This window comes from Camelina sativa, chromosome 15, assembly GCF_000633955.1.
Source record: "Camelina sativa cultivar DH55 chromosome 15, Cs, whole genome shotgun sequence".
Lineage (NCBI taxonomy): Eukaryota > Viridiplantae > Streptophyta > Magnoliopsida > Brassicales > Brassicaceae > Camelina > Camelina sativa.
Genome location: NC_025699.1, coordinates 16,725,085 through 16,730,291, shown reverse-complemented (window position 1 = coordinate 16,730,291; position 5,207 = coordinate 16,725,085).

Here is a 5,207-nt window from a genome sequence, read left to right as displayed (position 1 = left end):
TTCTCCTCCTCCACCACCACCTCCGCCACCACCAGTTTATTCTCCTCCTCCGCCACCACCGCCAGTATATTCATCTCCCCCACCACCAGCTCCGATATATTGCGTTCGCCCTCCACCACCGCCATGTCCCTTACCTCCGCCACCACCACACTACTCACCTCCACCACCGCCACATTACTCTTCTCCCCCACCGCCACATCACTCACCTCCTCCACCTTACTACTACAGTTCACCGCCGCCGCCGCATCACTCACCGCCTCCACCTTATCACTACAGCTCACCACCGCCACCCCATCACTCACCGCCTCCATCTTACCACTACAACTCACCCCCACCACCGCATCACTCACCGCCACCACCAATTTATACATACTCATCCCCACCGCCACCACATTCTCCACCACCGCCGCCACATTCCCCACCACCGCCCCCACATTATTCACCTCCTCCACCACCTCCATGTATCGAACCACCTCCACCTCCTCCTTGCATAGAGTACTCACCTCCTCCTCCTCCACCGACAGTCCATTACAGTTCTCCACCGCCGCCAGCATCAGTCCATTACAGTTCACCACCGCCACCATCAATCCACTACAGTTCACCACCACCACCACCGTCTCCAGAATTCGAAGGTCCATTACCGCCTGTTATCGGAGTGTCATATGCATCTCCACCACCACCACCCTTCTATTGATTCTTTCAGAGGTAAACCGTTTCAATTACTCTTATCAAAAGAAACAAGACTTCGTTCATAGATTATTTACAGAGATCAAAAAAAAAAGAACAGATTTTAAGAGTGATCAAGATTGTCTAGAAGAAGAAGATGATTTATTCCGATGAAAATAAGTGAGATTATTATTATTATTATTATTAGGGATTCCAGGAAGGCAGAAAAACGCAAAAAAAAAAAAAGTTTGTATAGAGGATGATGATAAAATCAGGAGCAACATCTCTTCTGCTCCATTTGTTTTTCTTTCATTTTGTGTCTTTTTAATTTTCTCAGATTAATTTTATTTTTATTTTTGTGTTCTATTCAGAGAGTTCCTAATTGCGTAGTGAAAACTCGACCACATTTTTCTGTATTTTGAGTTTGTGTTCTGATCTTATCAGAAGAAGATCTTTAGGCTTCTTACATTACAGTACTTCACTTGTTTCTTGCCACATTGATCGAATAGAACCATAAACAATAAGATTCGTAATCTCTAAAGCCGGTGGTAGATCGAGAAACATTAGACTGTATTATTATATACCACGCGCAACTAATATTTTTTATTTTTATGTTTCTGTTAAATTAGTAATGATAAAAGACGTTATTTAGAGTAAAATATGTGTGAAAACAATAAAGTTATTGAGAATCTGACTATAGGAGAAGTTAGAAGTCATCGATACAATTGTCAAATGTGCGAAGAAGAAGAAAACAAATGTATTCTTTGAGTTTTTTTTTTCTTTTTTTTTTGGTACTTTTTTTTTTTAGATATTTTTTTGATAATTTTTTTTGAGAGATATTTTATTTCTTGAATTTAAGTTATTGAACTAATAATAATAATGGGCTTCACGTGGGAAGGAAATACTAATAGACTCTCTATTTGGTAGATTCGAGTAAAATTTCAAATTTTATTAACGAACTAGTGAACTACCCAAAAAAATATTTTAAAACTGAGACAACAGAGAGATATGACTGTGTGCAATAAAATTTTAATCTTTAAAATGTTTACCATTAGTTTACAATTTGTTATTACTGCGTGCAGCTGATACACCATTGTTAACAACTTAACAATATGTTTAAACAACCATGATTAACTCCTAAACAAACAAAAAAAAAAAAAGAGAAAAAGTGAGGAATAAGAGCCTTGATTGCCGCAAAGATTTTTAGAAAAGTGCTAGTAGTATTGACTTGACTTATTGAGAAAAAAGAAGTAAATTCAGATTTCTTTGAATGCTGTGAATCCTTAATTTGTGGGTCGCTTCATTTCACTTTTTTTTTTTCCTTCTTTATTTAATATTTCAACCTTTTTTGTTTGTGTTGAAAACTGAAACTACAATATTTAAAAAATAGACAATAGAGAGAAACTGTAGAATCCTGCCGACAGTTCAACGCTTTCTTGCGTTAGTAATCTATTTACTAGTACGAGTTTACATCGATTTTGTGTATTTTTATTAGGAATTTTACCTTTTATGTCATCACTCTTTCTCTTTTGGTGGTAAGACAGATTATAGTATTGATCGAAAAATAATACTCTCAGAATTAGCACAAAAACGCCTGTCGTACCGGATTTGTGCTAACCGGATATATTGACAGGAGAGACAAATGTTTTGTTCTTTCCCCAAGTACAAAATCGGTTTAAGTATAACAACAACAACAAGTTGCTAAAAATATTATAGGTGTCTTATACGAAAAAGACTTGTAACTCTCTTTGTGACAAATTGAAAATACAGTGTTTTTCTTACACGTTAGTATCGTCTTTACGAAATGGAATAATATAAATGGATTCTTGTAGTTCTTATAAAAACTTAACCAATGGAATATTATTGTAGGCAGCAATCTCAGGAAAACGATAAAAGAACAAAATCATGGGACGAAGTAAGTGTCCTGCATCTAAGGGTTCTGGTTAGGATAATCATATGTTTTAGGATGCCATTAGATTATAAGACATCATGGGGACTTCACTTAATCTATTCATAAAATTATCCATCAGTTTTGGGCTCATGGATTACTACACTAACTAGATTAAGACCCACGGTACACCGCGGGCAAAATTATTTATAACTAAAATATTTAAATTATAAGTTTTATTTGTTGGTTAAATATGTTATAATTATATAATAATTGTTAAATAAAATATATAATAACGCAATATAATTTATTTTTACATAATATTTATTTAATCAATTTAGTTAGATATGTCTATTCTCTGATACTGACAGTGTTAACAAAATAATGAAATTAAATGATGTTTTACCTGTGTAGCACTGATTTAATGATATTTTTTAATTTATATAAATATCGATAAAATTCGTCCCGCTATATAACCCTGTCCCGATCTATTTTAACTCACACTATATCATCTTAATTTTCATATTTATTGTATATCTACGGTATAATATTTATCATATTTAAATTTTTAAAAGTATTAAACATTTTTCATATTAAACCTTTTAAAAATCTTTAAAATAAAGAACCGGAATAAACCAAATAAAAGTTTTTAAAGTTTGAATGCCTGATAAATCAAGGTTTCTACTCATTTGTATTCAGAATCACATTGGTCTTTTTTATAGTATGACTCTAAACCATTGCCCAATTTTTTAGACGATGTGGGATATTGTACCCGTATTTTTTATTCATCTATTGAGTAATATATGTCCGTTTTTNACTAATAATAATAATGGGCTTCACGTGGGAAGGAAATACTAATAGACTCTCTATTTGGTAGATTCGAGTAAAATTTCAAATTTTATTAACGAACTAGTGAACTACCCAAAAAAATATTTTAAAACTGAGACAACAGAGAGATATGACTGTGTGCAATAAAATTTTAATCTTTAAAATGTTTACCATTAGTTTACAATTTGTTATTACTGCGTGCAGCTGATACACCATTGTTAACAACTTAACAATATGTTTAAACAACCATGATTAACTCCTAAACAAACAAAAAAAAAAAAAGAGAAAAAGTGAGGAATAAGAGCCTTGATTGCCGCAAAGATTTTTAGAAAAGTGCTAGTAGTATTGACTTGACTTATTGAGAAAAAAGAAGTAAATTCAGATTTCTTTGAATGCTGTGAATCCTTAATTTGTGGGTCGCTTCATTTCACTTTTTTTTTTTCCTTCTTTATTTAATATTTCAACCTTTTTTGTTTGTGTTGAAAACTGAAACTACAATATTTAAAAAATAGACAATAGAGAGAAACTGTAGAATCCTGCCGACAGTTCAACGCTTTCTTGCGTTAGTAATCTATTTACTAGTACGAGTTTACATCGATTTTGTGTATTTTTATTAGGAATTTTACCTTTTATGTCATCACTCTTTCTCTTTTGGTGGTAAGACAGATTATAGTATTGATCGAAAAATAATACTCTCAGAATTAGCACAAAAACGCCTGTCGTACCGGATTTGTGCTAACCGGATATATTGACAGGAGAGACAAATGTTTTGTTCTTTCCCCAAGTACAAAATCGGTTTAAGTATAACAACAACAACAAGTTGCTAAAAATATTATAGGTGTCTTATACGAAAAAGACTTGTAACTCTCTTTGTGACAAATTGAAAATACAGTGTTTTTCTTACACGTTAGTATCGTCTTTACGAAATGGAATAATATAAATGGATTCTTGTAGTTCTTATAAAAACTTAACCAATGGAATATTATTGTAGGCAGCAATCTCAGGAAAACGATAAAAGAACAAAATCATGGGACGAAGTAAGTGTCCTGCATCTAAGGGTTCTGGTTAGGATAATCATATGTTTTAGGATGCCATTAGATTATAAGACATCATGGGGACTTCACTTAATCTATTCATAAAATTATCCATCAGTTTTGGGCTCATGGATTACTACACTAACTAGATTAAGACCCACGGTACACCGCGGGCAAAATTATTTATAACTAAAATATTTAAATTATAAGTTTTATTTGTTGGTTAAATATGTTATAATTATATAATAATTGTTAAATAAAATATATAATAACGCAATATAATTTATTTTTACATAATATTTATTTAATCAATTTAGTTAGATATGTCTATTCTCTGATACTGACAGTGTTAACAAAATAATGAAATTAAATGATGTTTTACCTGTGTAGCACTGATTTAATGATATTTTTTAATTTATATAAATATCGATAAAATTCGTCCCGCTATATAACCCTGTCCCGATCTATTTTAACTCACACTATATCATCTTAATTTTCATATTTATTGTATATCTACGGTATAATATTTATCATATTTAAATTTTTAAAAGTATTAAACATTTTTCATATTAAACCTTTTAAAAATCTTTAAAATAAAGAACCGGAATAAACCAAATAAAAGTTTTTAAAGTTTGAATGCCTGATAAATCAAGGTTTCTACTCATTTGTATTCAGAATCACATTGGTCTTTTTTATAGTATGACTCTAAACCATTGCCCAATTTTTTAGACGATGTGGGATATTGTACCCGTATTTTTTATTCATCTATTGAGTAATATATGTCCGTTTTT